The sequence below is a fragment of the Pimephales promelas genome, chromosome 10 (assembly GCF_988280905.1).
Source record: "Pimephales promelas chromosome 10, fPimPro1.hap1.1, whole genome shotgun sequence".
In the NCBI taxonomy this organism is placed as follows: Eukaryota; Metazoa; Chordata; class Actinopteri; order Cypriniformes; family Leuciscidae; genus Pimephales; species Pimephales promelas.
This window is the reverse complement of record NC_142778.1, coordinates 30,312,398-30,335,123: the sequence shown is the minus strand read 5'-3', so window position 1 is coordinate 30,335,123 and position 22,726 is coordinate 30,312,398. Positions and strand designations below refer to the sequence as shown.

At 37.1% G+C, this 22,726-nt stretch overlaps 1 protein-coding gene across 2 annotated transcripts in view; it reads left to right on the top strand.

The window, feature by feature from the left end:
- Nucleotides 1-22,726, top strand: part of igf1ra (insulin-like growth factor 1a receptor) — a 100,906-nt gene that overhangs the window by 14,543 nt on the left and 63,637 nt on the right. The gene's annotated exons all lie outside the window — the stretch shown is intronic.

Here is a 22,726-nt window from a genome sequence, read left to right as displayed (position 1 = left end):
AAAAATTGCTTTTTGGACCCTAAGTTGTTACTACACTCTTGAAATCCCCATTTTCTTTGTGGATTGTTTGCTGTTGAAGTTTGTTAAATAATGCATTTTGTACTTAAATACTAATGATCAAGTTTCAAGTGAAAATTCTTTGACAATTGCACATCCTTTCAGTTTATTTTAGATCTATTGTGTGGTTGGTTTGAAGCTTTTCTATGGCTTTTTGTGCAGTATTGTTAAACCGATATATCAGTCAGAATAGTTATTTTTCTTTTTATTTAAGGTTTTTGAGGGGTTTTTTGGAGACATTTTACTGACATGTATATTGTCAGTAGATAGTTAAGTGTTTCTGTTTTCAGCATTTGTTTGGTGAATTGAGGAACTGTTATGTAAAATATATATTTTTATTTCAGAAAGTTTGTTTACATCAGACGTTGACTATCTGAAAATCCATATTGGTCATCCACTTGGACCAATAACAGTGTTCCTAAACACATTTTTAAAGAATAATGTACTTTTTCAATGTATTTTTTTTTTTAGGAAAGTGTGAGTTGCTTCAAGTGTGTATATCATTTGCTATTGACATCAAAAACTATTAAAATTCACATCAGTTGATCTCTTATTTCTAAAAAAAAAAGAAAAAAAGATTAATTTCATGTTTTTTTTGTGATGAATTCTCTTGTGTGTAGATTCAAAACTGCTCTGTTTACTGCAAGGAATTAATGGGCTTGAATTAGGATGATGATTTGGCTAGATACTTCAATAGTACCAATGCCCCAAACACAATTTATTTTTTTATTTTTTTTTGGTGTGGATGGGATTGATAGAATGTGAGAATCACCTGGCTGAGGCCAAAATATCTACAATTTCTTATCTCTGTTGTCATGAGATCAGTAAATATGAATGCCAGTGTGTCCCTTACATCTGACTGGGAATGCCTGGGAAAGTGAACTACCCCTTATGAGTGTTTGCTCCCTCTTCCTCTCCCAAGCACACAAGAATGGTGGGAAAAGCATAATGGATGAGAACACTACAGCAACCTCCACCCCTGGCCTTCAAGAGACCTGCAGACCGTGCAAGTCCCAGGCTCAGAGAGGCAGTCGCAGAGCCGCCCTCCCTCCTCTTTCCCTCCGCTTGAAAACAAACAGAGGAAATCAACTCTCCTCACAAACGCGCTCCGTTACAGCCTGAATGTTTATTGTTGATCTTGGGATTCTTTGAATCCGACAATCCTGAGGACGACACGTTTGAGGAAGGTATGGAGGTGACGTGCTTCGACCCTACCAGGAGGTTTGATCCACATCAGAGGGCGACTCTGTTTGTGAGTGTCCTTTTTTTTCAGCGACTCCCCTCTGCACTGCTGATACAGTCTCTTCCCGGCATTCCCGCCCACATCGTGTCAGCACTTGCTCCCCTGCACACCTGTTCAGTATGGTAATCTTGTGTCTGAAAGCCATGTTTTCGCCTTTGCAGAGGTGGGGAGGCGTGAGTCACCTGTATCCAAGGCTCAAACACTCAAACAAAGACAACGACTGGTAGTCACAGCAGATATGACCTACTAATGGTCCGACTGATTGATCTATGTTCTCCAAAGAACTTACTGGAACAAGCAGTGGGCTGCCACCTGTCCGATTGTGTACACTTCCCGTCAGTGTTTCCACATGGAGCTTCAAAGGAATCAACAATTTGTCTATGAAAATCACACCCCAGCATTTTCCTACGCTTTATGAGCTGTCGGTAGCTTGCGGTGTTCTTGAGGCACAAATGTTAGTGAGAATGATTAAACTTAAAGAAAGGTCACGGCAAGGATATACTCTGTAAAAAAAATATTGTTGGTTTAACTTAAAAAAATAAGTAACCTTAATTAATTTTAAGTTCATTGAAATGGAAAAATTGAGTTGATTGATTTAACCAACAGAAACTTAAAATATTATGTTATCTGAACTACATAAATTATCTAAGTTGATTTCACAAAAGAAAAAAAGTTTTGATTACAAATCATGAAAATATTTTTTTTTTACAGTGTACAGGGGAACTGAGGGGCGTCTTAACCAGGGTTGGGTATCGATGCAAATTTCAATTCGATAACTATTAATTAGGGTATGTATCCTCAGCTGGTACAATACTATAATATTGAAGGTTAAAATTAACAATTCACACAAGGATGTTATAAAAATAATAATGTTACAGTAATAACTTTTTCTAAATGTTAATTATAAATCTTTCTTCACAAAACCAGTACATACTTTAGGGCATAGAATAAGTCGGTGAATTGAGACACGGCAACAGAGAACTTTTAATCATAACTAAGTCTTTAGTATTGGCACAAACTCTCAGTGTCACTCGGTGCAGCCGTCTGGAGGATAGTCTTTTCCACCCCTTGGCATAATTGCCTTGTTTTTCTTGTGCACAGATGTTTCTTCAAGGGCACACAGTGGTTTTGTAGTCAATTTGGATCAGTCCTCTCTCTCTAATTACTGCACCAAGAGTTGCTGTCAGCGACCAATCGTCGATCAGCTCCTGCGTATGTGCGCGAGACTCTGCCTGTTTGTTATGAGACGAGGGTGTCCACAACAGCACTATTGTTTGCTTTTTTTTCTGAAATGTAAGACCATTAAATCATTCCTTGCCTGTTCTTGCTTGCACTTGTTACCGTCACTTCTGTGTATGCATCCGAGTTCATGGACTTTCCATTTGTAATGCCTTTCCATTGTTTGTCTTCACGCTACCTAGATATGAATGTTTGTTAACCTGCGTGTGCTCTAATAATCTATCTCTGGTGATAGAGAAATGTATTTCAGGAATACATTTATCCAAAAGGGTTGTGAATGGCTGTTGAGTTAATATCTGATGTCATGAACGATTCAATCTGAGTTACAGTACACAAAGCAATTCCATTGGCTGGAGGAACTTTTAATGGGTGCTCGTACACTTAGAAACTCCACTAAAATTGATTTTGCATGTATGGCATGTCAATTATTTTGACCATTAATGTATTATATTCCAAAGTTAATGTTCTCAACTGTGTAACCAAAGCTAATGTTGAATTACCGCTACCCGATGAACAAAATTATTTAGCGTATATAGTTTTTTAAACGGTGTATTTAGTGTGTATTTGTTTTTTTCTTACATTTCGCAAGCTAACCAATCTGCATACTAGCTGACTGTACCTCTATCTTAGCCCATACCCCCACATTCAGTTAGCCTATACATTTTCATTAGGGCTGTCAAACGATTAATCGCATCCAAAATAAAAGTTTGTGTTTACATAATATATGTCGGTGCACTGTGTATAATTTTTTTGTGTATATATATATATATATATATATATATATATAAATACACACATATATGCGTGTATATTTAAGAAAAAAATATTATTTATATATAAAACATTGATATTTATATATAATATAAATTATATATAAATCTATATACATGAAAATATTTCTTAAATATATACAAGCATGTGTGTGTATTTATATATATATATATGTAAAATAATTATACACAGTGCAGTGCACCCACATATATTGTGTAAACACAAACTTTTATTTTGGAAGCGATTAATCGCGATTAATTGTTTGACAGCGCTAATTTTTGTATGTATTGTTTGGTTTGTTTAATCATCTCTATTGTACATTTTTGTTTGATCACCACTATCTGATTAACATAGTACCGAGTACCGTATGTTCGATATGTTCCGTATATTTGTGTAAGTGCTTTGTAAAGTGCATTTACAACATGTTTTTGAAGAGCTGATCTATGTAGCCAATCACACACATATCTGTTGGTCTGAAATTCTAGGACCACCATTTTTTTAAGGTTTAGAATTGAGAAATGTTAAAGAAATTATAAAGTAACATCTGATTTGGATGCAAAGAAGAAGCATTTAACACAAGTGGTCTCAGAGTCAGACTGATGCCACTATTTATTTTAGAGCAGGTCTGTAATATGTTTTACAAGTATACTATTTAATTAAATAAAAATAATAACAAATGAATTATTTAAACTTGTTTATCCATGATCTCCTTTTTAAATGTTAATGTACTTGTATATGTACTTTTTTTTTTACACATTTTTACCCTATTCTTGTCATGAAAATAGCCTTAAAATGTTGTTCTAGTCTAAACGGAGCCCCCGGTGGTGGCTTTAGGTATGAATTGTGTACTAACAGATTGTTTTTGTTTCAATGTGTCTCTGCTCTTTATCTCCGGAGACATTTTGCAATGCCAGTTCGGTTGATGGTGGGAATAGGAAGGGGTCTGTTGAGGGGAGGCATGCAACGGACGTCCTCGTGTCTGCGAGAGGCAAAGTGTTGATGAGAAATGTCAAGTTTACAAGCACAAAAACAAGACTCTTCAGTGAGGGGGAGCGAACCGTCAGCCCTCCTTAATCTCCTCCCTCCTGTCCGCCAACCTCTCCTCCCTTCCCACTTATTTTGTCTGCTTTTTTTTCTTTACGGCCCCATCTCAACATTTTTACTGCCATTTCCTCCCCACTCTCTTCCAGGGCTCTTATCGTGCACGGGCTGTTAACAGCTCTAGCCGTTAGATAACTCTCCGCACTGTTTACACTCCTGGCCCAACCACCGTCTGCCTGTTACTCTAGTAGTGACCCATCCAATTGTTTGCTCACTTGTGGCCTTGCTGACATTTTGTGTTTGTGCACTGTGTGTGTGTGTGTGTGTTCAGGGTTTGTGACCTCACCTACTCAGTGGTCTGGACTCCAATGATCCAGACAAGCACGTCTTCCCGCTGAAAAACATGCTTGCATACCCCAGACCAGAGAGGGGAGGGGGAGAGGATTGTTGGATAATGGGGTCTGAGCGTGGGTTTGAACCCCCTGGGATTCATGGGCTGCGAAACGACCCCAAACAACAGTGTTGTTGTCCCGAAGTCTGATCAAACCATTTTGCATCCTCTAGTCTATGGCTTGCATACCTGGGATTTTTCGCATTCCTCAGCTGTGGCACATAATGCGCAAATCGCAGATTTCCTGTGTAAAGCACAGATCAGCTCAGATAGTGGCATCTAATGAAGGCTAAACTGACCCTCTTTCACAGAACAGTGCTCAATGTTCAGTCATGAGCGCTCAGTGTTTTAGTCTAGTCCAATCTCTGTCTGTCTTTCTATAGCATATCTATTTACCTATCGTTTGTCTTTCAGTTTAGTTTGTTTGCGATCGATAAACGCGTTCGCTTCGCTTGTCTGTTTATCAATCTCTTTTCGTCTTTTGAAATCTCTTTTAGTCTCTCAGTGTGAATGGAAAATACATAATCTTAAATTTATACCTAATGTTTCTGTTTTTGTTTAAAGGGGTCATGAACTGGGTTTTTAATTTTTTTATATTGTTGTCTGAGGTCAACTTAAGACTTTCGCTTGGTTTTTACATTAAAAAACATCAAAATGAATAAGTAATAGGTTATTTTGTACCCTAGTTTTGAGCCCAGCTTAAAAAAGCTCAGTTTTTATGGGCGTCTCGCACTGAAGACTTGGAAGTAAACGCCCACTGCTGTGAGTGGATAACAGTTTTGCATATTATATTGAGTTTCACTCTCAACCCGGTTTGTCATCACGAGGTAGGCATCTATGTTATTTAGCTATGCGTGTAATGAGCGAATCGGCCGTGTTGAAGTAGGCGTTGCTCTTCTTCTGCAGGGGTGGTGTTTTATCCTCTTTGACGTCATAGTTCCCCACTTTGAAAAACGAGTCGACTCGTTTGCTGAGTCTGGTGTCAATAAAAGCTGTTATTGGACTAACAAGGACGTTTTCAGTTCATATTCTTATAATATGATGAGCTCTTAGATGTCAAAAGCTCAAGGAAAATTTGATTTCTCAGTTCATCACCACTTTAAATCCTCCATTTGTAACTCCATTTGCAAAAAGTTCATTTTAGATCCTGTGTTTGTCTACTGTCTGTTGAAACTTTTAGTACGAGGCTGGTTTACCAAGCGGAGAAGTTTGGCTCTGAGATGAAGACTTCCATAGTTTCGCAGCTGCTCTGGATGTTTGAAAATTTTGAAATCCTCTTTAAAGTGTTTTCCGTGCTGTCTTCCCTGCTGTAATGATAGAAACAGATACATAATGCTTTGGGAAGACCAGGATGTGTTTGTGCTATTTCAATGGACTTTTGCAAATGCATATCAGGAGGATAAAGGAAAAGCACGACTCAACCTGGGGGTGCCGAGGAGGGGTGTCCGTTTTTTTTTTTGTAAGGAGGATGTCGTGTCCTGTGTCATATCCCTGTAGGTTGTGTTGTGTGTAATCACTGGCCTTGCCCAGACATGTGTGGGAGGTTTTACTTGTCTAATGTTTTTCTAAAGCTCTTTGTGAAGAAATCTACAAAATGGCTCTTCTTCCATTTCCATCTCTGGAAATTAATTGGTTTACTGTCCTTCTCTGGCCACAAACATGTTTTTTTTTTTCTTCTTTCTAGCCATTAAAAAGTCCCCTTCAGTAATCTGATCAGATCTTTTTCCAAATTCTGCTGTGATCCAAACTGGACTCATTTAAAGGCAACAAAATCAATTTGGTCACAAGTGCTTTTCCTGCTCAGTTTTACTGGATTCTGCTGGACGTTGTAGACCACAAAACCCATAATTGTTCATTATTTGGTTTAATATTGTGTGGTATAGCATGTTTGATGTCCTCTATCAACTCCAACTGGCAAAAAATCTGCAGTCTGGCTCTTACTTTTTACAATTAGCATTGACTCGTCAACACTGAAAATCAAGATGTTATGTAGTATAGTATATTAACCTTAAGACTAGTTGTCTTTACTGATTAAATGATTATGATCTGGTCTGTGAATGGTTATAAAGCTCAACTGCTGAAAAAACCCTCACAATAATAGAAATATGTGATGGAATGGGAATAGACTTAAAAGGAATTATGTAATGATTTATGTATGTTATCTAAAATGACTTGCATTGGATTTAAGATTTAACACCTGGAAATCAAGCCCGTGTCTTTGCTTTTGTTAATGACATGCTCTATTATGGTACGTGAATGCAAACTGTAGTCTCATTTATTAATATGAGTTATGGTGCAGCTTAAAAGTGACACATGTGTACCGATGTGTGAGTGTGAACAACTAAGCCGTTTGTTTCCATGGCAGCTGCCATGTGATTAAAGCAGCAGTGGAGTAGTAAAACAACAATCCATACATTCATGAGTTTCCACATATTTATTGGCTTATATACATAGTCGTGGTTCTGAATTTATAGACTGTTAAACATGTAGCAGAAATGTTTGCTCCAGGGTTTGTGATTTTTTTTCTTTTTCTTTTTCAGTACAGAGAAGAGAATCGTGGGATTTCTTTTTAGTAAGTTGCGGTCACGTTCAAAGACTCGACTGCAGAATCTACACAGATACGCACCCACACACTCCATACAGCCATATCTCCACCCTACGCATTTTCCCTGTGTGTTTGTGTGTCTTGTCTGGTGGCTTTGTATGAGCCAGTGAATGTAGGCATACGTTGTGTGTGGATCTGGCTGCTGCCTCCTGGCTAGCGCCGTCAAACAGAAGTCGTGATTCATCTACGGCACTCGACACTCATTCATAAAAATCAGCACGAATACTACGCTTTTCTTTTGGAGCGCTCCGGGGGCCTGGCGTGTCCACAGCATGTCAGAGTCTTCTTAGTCCAGGTTACGTGGCAGGAATGACGAATGTTCTCCTTCCGCCGCTGTGGGTGTCCTCACTGCTAGTTGGCAGAGCTGGCATAGTATGGCACCATCGGTCTGAGTACACACACTACTTTGTGGCAGCTGAATGGAGATGTGGCTCAGGTCATTAATGTGGGTGGTTTTAAACTTGTTGATGCCATGGACTCGCAGATATGACATTTCCCATTCTAAAAGACAAAGACAACTATATATCTTAATCTAATTTCAGCTGAAAAACAGTGAAATATTATAAAATACAAAATAGATACATTTGAAAAGATCTCACTATTATCTGTAATAAAAATAAAATAGAGAGATGCACTGATACTAAATGTCTCAGCCAATAGCTCACTGTAAAAAAAAAAATGTGTTCAATTTACGGTAAAATACCGGCAGCTGTGGCTGCCTGAAATTTATCGTATAAAATACGGTAGCGAGATCTTACAGACTAAACTTAAAATTTACAGAAATAAATCATATTTCATTATCTGATATAATGTTAAATTATCAATCATTTGAAGTATTAATATCTGTTACAACCAACAATCACAGCAGTGATTATAACTTAATATTAACTTAATAATAACTTAATGTTAATGTTTAGAAGCTGCACAGTGTCATTCACTCAAACATTAAACACCATCATGGTAACACACATCAAATTTTAAAAAGGCAATAAACATTAATTTAACGACATTAAATCAAGAAACCCTAATTTACATAACTGATTAGAAAAAGACTAAGCAAACTACGGAATGAAGAAACAAGTTATTTCAACAAAAATACATCAAATGCGAAATATCACGCAGGGAATTGTGGGAATATCAATTTACGTTTTTTCACTGTAAATTAAACTGTAAATTTCACTCTAAAAACTGTCAAATTAACGGTATTTTACAGTAAAATTACCATTAGATCTATTACAGTTATTTACCGTAATTAGTAAGGAAAGGTTCTGTTAACCAATTAACAGTTTTTCACTGTTAAAATCACAATAATTTTTACAGTGCTGATTTTTCAGAGTGATATCTTCCAATAGTTTGATTTTCTTAAGGAAAAAATATCTCTCACAACTAATGCTAAGATCCATACAGTGAACTTGGTATATTGCTATAATATAAGAAGTTAAAATCAACAACAGAGCCTAAACTAATATATTCAACTGCTATGCATTTTCAGATATAATAATTACACTCAATGTTTGTATTTAACACTAATTTAATGCTGCACGATATTTAAATAAACAGACATTGCGATATTTCGTTTTTCGGCGATATGAAAACAGTTTCACCAGATTTGAATAGCTCTATTTGGAAAGAATGAATCATTCTTGGGTGATTTCGATGATTTATGATTGTGGTGATTTTTGATTTAGAAAATAATAAACAAATTACAAGCGTTGATAAATACAATAGAGAAAAGTGTTTGTTTTTTTAGGTACATCTAACTGTATTCAGGTACAGACATTGAATAATCAAATGTAAAAAGACAATGCAATGTCAATGTAATTAATACAATTTATCCTTGTTAAATTTACAAAAGTGATTTTTTCTTTCTCCGTCATCGTCTATTTTTAAACCCATAATTGCTTTTATTGTCTGATACATGGGTGCATTATTTTTCGAATTTCTTTATATTTTTCGATGATTAATCTGACAAGATTGGGCTTTTGTACCCCATGACCACCCAAATGGACTCTTCTTCTGTGATGGCACCTGCTGTCTTTATACCGCAAGTGTCCTGTCAGTTGCTTCAGTGATGGATTGCATCTTTAATGGATGTGGTGTGACATTATGTTGTCAGGAAGAGGAGTTATAGAGATTTGATTCCTGATTTGAAGGACTTGGAGGTGGTTTTCGAGACTTGAACCGATCGAGAGGGCAGAGCAGCTGACAGGAAGGGGTTCGTGACCAGGGGTGAAGTTACTTACGTGTCCTTTCTTAAGTTTGGTGCCACCTGTCTTTTGCATTAGTTCCAGTCTCTCTGAGTGGACTGCCACTGTTACGTTCAACCCGTTTACTTTTCACATACTTTTCTGATTTCTATCAGAAATCTAAATAAAAAAAATGTGGAATTGAGTGGTATCAACAAGTGCTAAAATGCATAGATATAGATTCATGATTTATTAGTGTGTACAGTCTTGTCAACAGATATGAAAGAAATGAATGCTATTATGCACGGATGCATTAAATTGATCAAAATGGACAGTATATTGTTACAAATGTTTTCGATTAAAAAAAAAGATTTTTTTTTAAGGAGCACAATTAAAAATGTTTCTTCAACACCAAATCAGCATATTAGAATGATTTATGAAGGATCATGTGACACTGAAGACTGCACTATAAAATTTGGCATCACAAGAATAAATTATATTCTAAATACATTCAAATAGAAAAACATATTTTAATCTGAAGTAATATACTACAACATTACTGTGTACTATATTTTCAATCACATAATTGCAGCCTTGGTGAGCTAAGAGACTTTTTTTAAAAACATAAAAATATATTGGTTATTTATTTACTTATATCTACAAATACTGTTAGTGTTAATCTAATACACATTTAACTTTTACTGGACTGTTTAAAATCTGATTTTCATGAGAAAAGTAGCAATGTCTGATTTGTGAATGAATCACCATCTATTCAGTAATTTAACTCAAAACAAAATAAAAATAATAATACTATTATTATTTTATTCAAGGCAGAGCAGTAAACTGTTCGAGGAGAAGCTCATATTTCATGTTTCTCATTTAGTGGTACCCGCAAAAAGGATTCAGTTTACAAGCCCCCATTCTTTCTTTCTGAATGAAGTGGGTAAGAGCTTCTTAAAATGTTTTTTATTGGTTAGAATAACTCCGTGGCAAATCCTAAAAGCTAAAAATTCACACGTTTAAATGTGTTTGTATGAGTACCATTGTATGTCGTGCTCAAGTTAAGCCTGCTGTTTTTTTTTTTTCTTCATCCCATGTACGGCTTTTTTGCTCCTTGAGAAAAGCCACGTGCTTGATTTATAATATGTGGGTGTGGTGTGCGTGAACATAAATAATATACTTGAGCTCATTATTGTGAAAGAACGTGCTGGAAGTGTGAAGGGAGTTCAGTGTCTCCGCAGGGATGTACGCGCTGTGAAGATGAAAGGCAGCCATAAAATTACAAAGGAAATCATATGGAGTTACTCAACTCATTGAAATACCCCTGATAAGCTTAATCCTTCTTTAACCCTTTCTGACTCGTTGATGATAACAGGATTGCCTCGCATATATTTTTATTAGGATTCTCCAAATCCTCGATTCGATTCTCGATTTTTATCAATCGACCAATCAGGATGCTCTCTGTCTTACATACGCAAGGTCTCTCGCTCTCTCCCTCTCTGCCATGCTATCTTTTGAATGGCTGTAGCTAAGTTGCACTTCAACACGCATGTTTTTTCCGCTTGGCAAGCCGTACGAACGTGACATGGGGGCATGGCGATTCCATTTTTTAATTCCAAGTAAATTTCACTTATTGTGAAATTAAGCATCCATAATACTACACGTTCATTTTGTCATGTCATTTGCTATATCCAGCAAAGTAATCAGATCGAAGGATGATTTTCACAAAACTGTATATTCTGCAAGCTTTTTTCGTGGGAAATTTATGGTACATTTCCAAAAAAAGGACACTTGGAGACTCTAAATGGATACCTAATAATCACATGATGTAAGTTCATATATCATTCATAAATGAATGCACATCAAAGCACACACGTAAAAAAAAAAATATATAGCTTTTTAGAGTTTGTTTACGTTTTCTTCAGGACTCCTGTACGTCTCCTGTACGTCTCTGCATTCGTCTTTACCTGCATTACAATCCGCATCCATTAAAACTTGACTTTATCCAGCCGAGAAACGTAGTTTGCGTATCATCTTGGCCATACTCCGTTCAGTCGTGCTTTTCAGAAACAATCACAGAACATGACAGAGCTCGTGTTTTAAAGCTAAACGCGCACTGGAATGAATAATTTCTGAAAACTGGCCGTGAGTCACTGTTGTCTTTCCCATCTCTGATGTACAAAAAGCCTGTCTTTTTTTACATTAGCGCTGTTTTGCACTGATTGTTTGACTGCATTCGCTTACTGGATAATTGGACTGAAAACTTTCCTGGAGTTTAGCGGTTTAAAAGGATCGGACCGCAAACAGAGAAGTGAAAACAGCTTATAAAAGGGTTGTAGATACACAGTTTGATTGGATTAAAAAAAATCCTAAACAAAAAATAAAAAGTGACATTTCCACAAAACCATTAAACAGCACAACTGTCTTCTAAATTTATAATAATAAGAAATGTTTTTTGACCACCAAATCATCATTTTAGAAGGATTTCTGAAGGACCATGTGACACTGAAGACTGGAGTAATGATGCTGAAAATTCAGCTTTAAAAAAAAATTGTAAAATTGAAATTTGCTGAAAATTGTAATAATCCAACCCGATCTCACCACCAAATCGTACGAATTCGACGAATGATTGAAAAGTGGCTAATTCGTAACAATTCATACGACCTCACTCGTACGAATTAATACGATTTTGCTAAATCGTACATATTTTACGAATTGGCCAATTCGTATGAATTCGTACGAATGACCTACCCCTTACCCCGCCCCTAAACCTAACCATCACGTGGGTTTAGACAAATCGTACGAATTAGTACGAGTGAGGTCGTACGAATTAGTACGAATTAGCCACTTTTGAATCATGCGTCAAATTTGTACGAATTGGTCGTGAGATAGTGTTGAATAATCCAATATTACTTATTTTTTTACTGTATTTTTGATCAAAGGTAGCATTGGTGAGCATAGGAGACTTCTTTCAAAAATATTTTTAAAAAATCATAGGTTCAATGTTTTACTGACAATCTTTTTTTTTAGGGATGCACCGATACCACTTTTTAAGGATCGAGTACGAGTACCGATATTTTTTTCCTGGTACTCGCCGATACCGATACCGATGCCTGATTTTCTAAGAACAACACAATGAGACTAATGAACATATAAGCATCTTTATTTTTTTAACAACAAACTTTAACCAATAAATTTAGAGTGGTTTATTGTCAAGAACAATGAATTGGGTAAGCATTTCTGTTATTTTTATTGCTCTTGGGTTATCTTTTGACATTTTCTCTTGCCTTGAAAAGGTTTGCTGCAAAGTTTGTTGCAGAGTGCTAGTACTGCTAGTGGCAAATTCACCGTGCTCACTTTTGTATTTAAATTTCAGATGTTTTATCAAGTTACTTGTATTATACTGGCTTTTGTACCTCCTCTCGATTAGGGGTGTTAATGGTTAAAACCGGTTAGCCGATTAACCGTTTAAAATTGTGGCGTCAATACATTTGCACAAAACGTTTGCGTTTTTTTTCTTCTGAATGTCGATAAAAAAATATTGTGAAATGACAGCGTTTCTATTAAAGATGTTATGCGACTAAAGCATTTTTTTTCTTTCGCAATAAGTCATTCCAAAAATAATGGCAACGGTCTATATCACAACCACCGCACTAAACATTAGCCTATTATTATTTATGTGAGGAGACGTCGTGTGTCATCCAAGCATTAATGGCAGGCAAAGACACAGAGTTTCTTTGTGTTTCTCCCTCATTTCTGCTCCGAGGTCTTGATTTTGGCATTTCTTTGAGGTTTTGTCTAGTAGGCTATTCCTTAATCTTTTATGATTTAAAAAAAAAAAGAACTCTGCCTCGTATTATGTCCAAACGGTCAGTGTACTTGTTTTGTGTTCATTCGTCTCCCCTTATTTAATCCATAGGCCTAATTGCAAAACGAAAAATGAATGGTTATTTTGTAAAACGCAAAGTTGAACACCAAAATGTTCATTTGAACTGTAGGACTACGTCAAATGCTGCGCAAAAATATATAGGATAGGCTACATATCGACGAATTTTCAGATATTTGTTTGATTTTTTTTGCCCATTTAAACATTTAAAATATTTGGCAAATGAATATGAAAAAAAAAAGATTTTACTGGTTTTCTGAGGCCAAATTAGAACCTGGAAATGATATTTTCCCGCAGTAATGAATGAGTAGAGCCGTAACTAGCCTACAGAAAGGAGATTTATAGATGATTTATAAGATATAATAAATGTGTCTGATAATAAAATAATATAAAATAACGAGACATTAATTGTTTGTTAATAAACTATTGTTTTCTAAATCAGTTTCTGCTAAAACAAATCTCCATCCCCGGATCCACCTTTAGAGAGAAATACATAATTATAGGCTACATAATTACATCAGAAGATATTGGCTTTCGATTCGAATTTGTTCGTTTTAAATTGGACATTTAAAGCTAAAGCTTTAAATGTCCAATTTAAAACGAACAAATTCGAATGCGGCTGTTTCAGTTCTCGCGCTTCAGTTCACGGAGATCATGATTCATGAAGCGCGCCTGCTGTTAAAGCACAACGTTTTCTTGTTATTGTGAGTTTACGCAAATAAATGTATTTGTCAATAATGTATTATTATTTTCTGTATGACCAGAAATCAAAGAGTATTTTAAGTTGTTTCCACTGAAAGAACTGCAATGAAACTGCAAGTGTTCACATGGGCGTCTCGCAGCCATCAGTGCACGCTCCACACTAAGCACAAACACTGGATATGCGTCAAAATATTGTGTTTATTTGTGCTTTGTTCCTTTTTTGGATAAAGGCGTCTACATATGCAGCCTAATAAAATGTTACAATAATGATGATGATCATAAATATTTATTTGCGGACACTGAGTTTTTGCGAAATGGACTTGTTTCTGTAGGCTATTTTCAATTGGCAATTTCAGTTTGAATGGTGATGGAAATGTGCCTACTTTAACTGCGTACTTATCACTGCGTTTTATTTCTATAAATTAATTCGTTTCAAATGGGGTCCAACCAGTTATTAAAGGTTTTAAAAATTAACTCTGTATCTCGACGTTGCAGCGCTCACACTATGGTTAACCGAGTATTAACGGTTAATGAAAAACTTGAAAACGTGCAGCCCTACTCTGGATATTAATGCAGAAATAATCGTGCAGATTGCCATGCGTGGGTCGTCATCATTGATTTTGAAAATATTTCCACACTGCTGAGGCTGACATTGCATCTGGTGTCTCTGTGTGCACTGGAAAGTTCTGTCAGTTACGTCGCGTGAGGTATCGGTCTTTGGTATCGGGGTATTTTTACGAGTACGAGTACAAGTACATGAGCTTGGTATCGGGCCCGATACCCGATACTGGTATCGGTATCGGTGCATCCCTATTTTTTTTTTTGGATACGATTAAACACAATTAATCGTTGCCCAGCCCTAGTATCAATACATTTGGGTTCAATCTATTTCTCTCTGGGTTTCATTCTTTTTTTATTCTTTTATTCTTTGTTTCACTCTTATGTCATCCTCAGCTTGTCTGTTGCTATCAGTGTCCTGTTGAATGGGCACAGGTGGCAGTGGGTGTGTGACATGGTTCTCTTCTGCCAGATGGGGACTTCCTTGGCCTGCCTCTGCTTCTCGCAGGAATCACCAGTTGGCACGTGACGATAATCAGTTTGCCAAGGGTGAGCGGGGCCATCCATCCTTGAGCTAGTGAATGAGGATTCACATGGTTACCTTCCATGTTTTGCACATTTTAAGAAGCTGGCTTATCAGTCTGACACATTTCTCTGACTTTTGCCTCCTGAGTCATATCTTTTTTCTGAGAAGAGATACTGAAGGCTGGCAGATGTTAGATGCTTCATTAGTGGGTGATAATCCATTCTCATGTGTCCTTAAATATCCTGAACTGCTTTGCTATGAGAGCGTGTCTTCGCATGTGGTGTTGATGGCCAGCCAGTGCTCTGTCGAGGCAAAGATGTCTTTCTTTCCCACGGGAGAGAGCGGCGGACGCGGGACAACCCCACCACGCGACATAAAGGTCAGGAGAATCACAGCTGTGCTCCTGTGTCAGCACACACACACTCTCTCTCTGAGCCGTCTGCCCCGCCATTTACTGTGTCAGATAAATTTAGATGTTTCTCAAGTGCACAACAGCATCGCTATATCCACTGCTTGGTCAAGTGAAAGAAAGAGAGCTTTGTGGGAGGATTTCCCCCCTCGTCTGCGGCCTTCATGGTTTTCTATTATTAATATGCTCATCTGTGAATTACGGAGTGATGAATGGTGAAGGGTTGGACCACTTTTCAGTTTGCAATTGGCTGAGATTTGTTTAGTTTGTGATCTGATATGTGACTTACAGTGTTTTATGTGCCTTAGAATGAAAGCATGTCATCCAGTTTTGGGGAAAAATCATGTCTAGATTAAATCAGCCCTTTTTCAGTAGACCAAAAAAAAAAATATATATACAAAAGCATGTTTTTTGATATTGTTACTAACAAAAACTAAAATGGATTTGTGGCAAATTGTATTTTAATTTAATTATATTTTGTATTTAATAGAGTTTTTTTTTTCTTTTCTTTTTTTTGTTTTGATGGTTCTGAAAATCTATCTTAGCTTAATTTTAGTAAATTTAATCCTTTTTTTTCTTTAATTTTCATTAGCGCTACTAGACGTTACTGTGTTTTTTTAAGGTGATGTCAAGTTAAAATATTGGTAACTTTAACATTTTGATTTACACCTGCATTTTGTTCCATTTTGCAGTGATGCGTCAAGCTGTTTTTGAATGCATGATGTCCTGAGCAAAAAAATCTCTAAATCTAAATCCCAGAAACTATCATAGCTAGCAGGGATGGAAAAAAACAGCACCTGCATAACAATAGACAGTTGCAAAGTACAGCAGCAGATGCCTAAAAGCAAACGAACCAGTCAAAAACACTTCTGCGCCGTTTCATTCCCAGTCTTAAACGGGTCTCTGATGTGGCCCTTCAGAAGCTCGATCGAGCAGTTTACACATAAATCAGCTCCCTGAAAACAATGTTACTTCAGCTCTATGATGTCGTTCTGACATCCGTCCCACATCCATTTTAGTAACACACTGGATTGTATCAGTATGGGCTTCAGTAAATATTGATCTAGCCATATATTGCCCAATAAAGTTCATGAAGCAATCTTAAGAACCTTCTGGCCACTTATATATGTGAGAGTAGCGCTGACGGCATACAAGTTGCCAAGTCTATTTAGAAATCTTGCAATATAAGCCATGTAAAAAGACCCAGATAATACAGTTAAAGCATGCCATGTACAACTAACCTCTTGACTATGTTTTCTGTCAACCATTAGTGGCTCGTGGGGGCTGGAGTTGAATTAGGCTACCTTTCATCTGTTGGCACTTCAGTTTGAAAGTCGACTATTCAGGCAGAAAAACACACTGAAAACCTTTGTAATCCCCCCCCCCACCTATGTCTATCGTCAGTTAGTAAGATGTAGTATGGTGTGTGTGTTGAATGAGCATGTGTATGTGAGCCCTCGTGTCTCCTCCTCTCGATCGAACAAAGCTCACGATGTTCTTTCATATTTTACCTCATTACTTTTAATGCTTCTTTATTACTTCAAATTTTCAACATCAAAAATCCAAATCAAACCCAATTACTGTTGGTCTTGTTGTGAATGATTCATTTGTGTGCATTAGGCTAGTTCAATGAAAAATAGTTTGTCTTTGTAATATCTCATCAAAATGTAATAAATTTGCTTAGCCTTTGAAACCTTTTTGGCTGATGTCACCAAGCCATCTTCGTTTTTGTTTTTCAACCATATAGAGACCCCTTTTTCACTCTCATTCAATAAAGCTTGAGTGATAAGTCCCATTGTACATTTATTTTTGTCATTTTAATATCCTGTTTAACAGTCAAAAATAGGGGTCGACCGATATGTGATTTTCTGGGCCGATACCGATTATTACAGATCAAATAGACCGATAACCGATATATATATATATATATATATATATATATATATATGTGTGTATATATATACTAGCCTATATCTGGTGTAAAACTGTAAATTAATGTTAAAAATGTTTAAATGAAATTTTAATAATCAAAAAGCATTACTAATTAATTAAAATCACCAAACTTATTCAATTTATTTACAGTTTAACAAAAATGACATTTTTAGGACTTTGTGAAAAAACTAACTTTTATTTTGACAGGTTGCCATGGAGGTTTTTGAGCAAAAAAAATTTTATGGGCAAATCAGTTTTGAAAATGGCCGATACCGATAACCATAAAAATGCCTAATATCGAATACAGTGAAAATGGTAACATTATAAAATATTTCTATTTTTAAATATTAGGAAATGTAATTTATTCCTGTGATGGCATGTATTTATTTTTTAACAGCCATCACTCCAGTCATCAGTGTCACATGATCGTATGCTGATTGAATTGGCGCTAAAGAAACTGTTGAAAACAGTTGTGTGGAAACCACAAAACATTTTTTTTTCAGGTTTCTTTTTTATGGATGAGTAAAATCAACAGCATTTATTAAAAATCCAAATTCTGCAAAAGTCTGTTATATTGTTTCGGATACCACTCTATCTATTTACTGTGTTCCCACTGACTGAGCTTTTTCTCATGTGACTTGATTTGCATGCAAACCAAGCCAAACATGTACACACTTGTAAACAAGCTTGATTGGACATTCCTTTCCCCTTCATTTGCTTGAGGTTTCACAGGCACCTTTAGATTGCTTTTTAGTCCCCGCTATATATTATAATGTAAACACTTTGACACTGTTTGGAAAGGGAACACATCTTGTGCTGCTAATATAACTAACCAGGGGTCCCTTCTTGCTTTGCTGTCCGCCTGCTGCCAATAATGTCCCAGGTTGACCACATTTCTATTTTTATTTGTTTTGAAACCGTAGAGAAAGGGCACCCTGCATAACACTCCCAGTTCAGCACACCGTTAGCATTGCAGCGTGCCTTCTTCGTGAGCTACAAGGATGCCAGAGTTCCTTAAAAAGCATGTGTGGTCTAGATTAATCTGTTTGTCTTTTTTTCCCTCTCTTTCTAAACCCTCACATAGAGAGAGCACTTTACCTTTTAGCAGACGCTTCCCCTAAATGGCAAGAGCAAGAGTGGCTGCCATTACGACTACATGCCGAATGGGAGTGTTTATGCAAAAATTCCCGTAAAAAAATCCAAATACCTGCCGCAAATGTGTGTCCCCGAGCTGTGAGTTTGTACAGGACACAGACTCGGCTTTGTTTGTTGTTGAGAGGGCTGCAGCATTGTGATTTATTTATTTAAAATTTTTTTCAGTCATATGTTTTCCTGTGGTACATATTTACCCTCCTTTCTCACTTTCTTGAAATTAGTGGGTTTTTTTTTTTTTTTTTTTTTTTTTTTTACATCACTATGATAAGGAGAAGTTGATTGGCTGTTTTGCGGCTCTGTAAACGGTCATGCTGTTCCCACATAAATGGGGGATTGTTTGGAGTTGATTATTAGATTAAGCCCCCTCGCTGACCTTTCGCCCTCTTCTGTTTCCTCTGCTTGTCAACATCGGATATGCGACAGATCTTTAGCCCTTTCGTTCGGCCTTGGAAAGGAATCCTGTGTGTTGTTTCTCCCATATGGCCTGTTAGTTTCTCCATACTGTGTGACAGGAATCAGTTGCTGCCTGCAGGGGCCATATTAAATCAATCTGTCATTCACATAGACCGGGTTGCATACGGCTCTATCATAGTGCCATAATCCAGGTTACAATGGCCTCAAGCGGAGGAGAGGAAAAAAAATGGATAAAAAGATAGATGTGTGAGGAAATTACAAGACAATGAATCATAAAGCAGGTGTTAGACTTCAGAGGACGTGTATCAGGATTTCCACTGTGCAATTTGCAAAGAAGCCCAGTATGACTCCAGGCCAAATGATTTATTTGCCTCAGACTTTTAAAGGGATAGTTTATCCAAAAATGTTCCTGTCATCATTCGCTCCCCCTCATGTCTTTTCAAACATGTGTGAATTTCTTTCTTCTGTTGAACACAACAGGAAAAAAACTAAAATCGATGACTGTTGTGCCTTGGGACAGTGGAGAGAGAGAGAGTAAAAACATGTTTGAATGTTTTGTTGCTTGTGGAACAGCAGAGGATGGTTTCCCAGTCAGAACATTTTGTTTCGCTCCGCCGTCCCCACCGGACACGGGTTTACTGTAGCAGCAGGGCATGTGGTTGCTTGAGGATGCAACCCTTGGGCTGTGCCGATTGGGTTAGAGAAAAAAGTTTAGTGTTTTCTGGTCGAGTAACCAGGAGAGTCAGGATGTCAGTTTTCACAGTATCAATAGGTTTAAAATTGATGTTTTTATTTTGTTCTCTCCATTTAAATTAAGTCACACTCTAAAAAATGCTGGATTGTTTTAACCCAATTTTGGGAAAATAATATGGACAAGCCCATTGGGTTAATGTAATTTTAAAAATGTAACCCAATGGCTGGGTTTGTCCATATTTTACCTAAATTTGGGTTAAAACAACCCAAATTTTTTAGAGTGCAGTAAGTTTAAAAAAAAAATTATTATTATCCTATGCCTTGATCGAAAATACAGAAAAAAAGGTCTTATATTATGTAATATTATTGCAATTTCAAACAACTTAAAAACTAGTTTTCATCATCATTACACATAAGCATCATTAGTCCAGTCTTCAGTGTCACATGATCCTTCAGAAATCATTCTGAAACATTTCATCTGATCAGTTTTGCTGCTTAATATTATGTGGGAATCTACTTTTTTTTTTTTTACAGGATTCTTTGTTGAAATAGAAATATCTTTTAAGGATTCAAAGTCATTACTTTTGATCAATTCAATACATCCTTGCTGAATAAAAGTATTAATTTCTGAAAATATTTTTTAATATATATGTATTGTATTTTTAATTCTATAAAATGTTGTAAAATAATTTCTACCATGCCGTCTCATAATTTATTTATCTTAATATAGAGTTATGTGAAGCATGCAAACCAAGCACTAAACTAAATGTCCTCATCGTTTTTTTTTTTTTTTTGCAGTTGTGACATTAAGACAGTGACTCAGATGTGTATGAACTTTATTCATTCAGATTTCTATGGGCTTTATCAAAATTTAACTAAATTCTCGAGTCAACTGAGCAGCCTGGGAAATTGGTTTGTGGAATGTAAAGGAATCTCCTCACTTTGATCCCCCCTTTCTCTCCTTCTCTTTCTCTTTTTTCTTCTTCTGCTTTGATTCAGGTTAAAGAAATCTATGAGTTAGGACCGGGACATTATTTTTTCCCAATGTTCCCTAGGTGGGCGTCTGGGCTTGAAAAGACACATCAAGTCTCTGAGGGGTCTGGTAATGCTCTGCAATGGAATGCGATTGAATGTTTTTTTCTTTGCTAACATGTGATACACATCACAATGTTTTAATGAACTATAAAACTTTAACAGGTCTACCTGCTTATGCACCTCCTGGGATGATTTCGAGAGCCTCGGGCTTGATGATTTCGAGTCTGTTCTCCGCTTTAAGTTCAGGATTTGAACATACTTATATTAAACTTCTAAGGAACTTCTAAATTTGTGCTGTTTTTCTGCTGAAAATTTTCCAAACGACCTCCAGTAAACCTCAGGTTTCATAAGAATGACTTGGTTTTAACTGTAGCAGAACAATCCGGTGTAATTTTCTGGCTTAAGTTGCTTGGAAAGTGCTACAACACCAGCTTTGTCATTGTGCACTGGGTTGTATGGAAAATATCAGAGAGCGGGTCCACTCGCATGTATGTACGTGCTCCTGTGAACGTGCTCCCAGCTGCTGCCATGGAAACAGACACTTCGGCGCTGTGAACTTCTGATTTTGTTTTTTGTCCGCGGGTGTCGGAAAGTGCCGCATGCTAGTGTTGTTTTGGCTTTTCACGAGCCAATGCAGTGGGAGGGAAACGGCCTCTCGGGGGAGGGGAGAAAAGTTAGTCAGCGCCACAGCGTCTTTTTAAGTCCGTGCATGTGATTTATGGAGTGTGAGCGGAATCGGCGGGTCACGTCCGAGAGGAGAGGAGAGCTACTTGAGAGGTAGAGGAAGGAGGAGAGAAATGGTAAACGAGGAGGATTGGATGCGCTGAGTTCACATCCCTACATATTTTAAAAGAAGTTTTTAGGTTAAATATGACTGATGTGCTGTCTGTTACCACAGAATGATGATTTCTCATGTCATTCCGAACCTGTATGTCTTCTGCTGAGTGCAAAAGATGATATTTTGAAAATGTATCATGGTTTTTGTGACCGTATAATGGATTTTAAAGCGATGTTTTGAGTTTAATATGACTGATGTTCTAATACCAAAGCCTCTATGTATTTTTCTTCAGCTGATGTTTTGAAAATGTCCCATGGTTTTTATGTCCACACAGTAAGTCAATGGGGTCCAATGTTGGCTGTCCATCTTTTTTGTGCTTCACAGAATAAAGAAACTTATACAGGTTTGGAATGACATGAGGGTGTGTAAATGATGACAGAATGTCCATTTAGTGAACTATGCTTTTAACCAGTGGGAATAATTGCACAGAAAGCTGTGTCCATAATTGTAGCCATGGTATTGACTGAGAAGAGCATGTATGTTTTCATGCTTTTCTCTCTTTCTCCTTTCTCCTTCTTCTTCATGTAGTGAGTGACACACCCAACAAAGGAATCTCAGATGGTTTTGACCAAATCTGGCTTCCCAGAGAAATTACACATTTGGCTTGGAAGTTGCAATGAATTGATTTTATTACTACAGTCAAAACACAAGTATGGCATTCACCCTGAAGGAACCAAGATGGGTGACAGCTTTTGGTTTCGTCGCTCTGCTCCTCGGCTGCTTGGCGGCGGAGTTGATCAGTGAAGAAAACGCACTCTCTCCCTCTCTTTTACAATGCAGCCCTTTGTTTTTCTGTCAGCATCCGAACGTCAACCATTTTCTAAATAGTTTCCAGGTTATTAAAACGCTTCCAGACCGTGTCTGTTCAACGAGCGCGTTTTCGATTAATTGCTTGGCATCCGTCTCCCGGATGGGCTGCGGGCATCCTCGCAGGCCAGAGGCATTTCTCATCTGGGATCACATGGTCCAGAGAATGCGACTGTTACTTTGTGCACCAACCGCTGCGAGCGGGACCTCCCACAGCAATTGTATCTCATAGAAATGA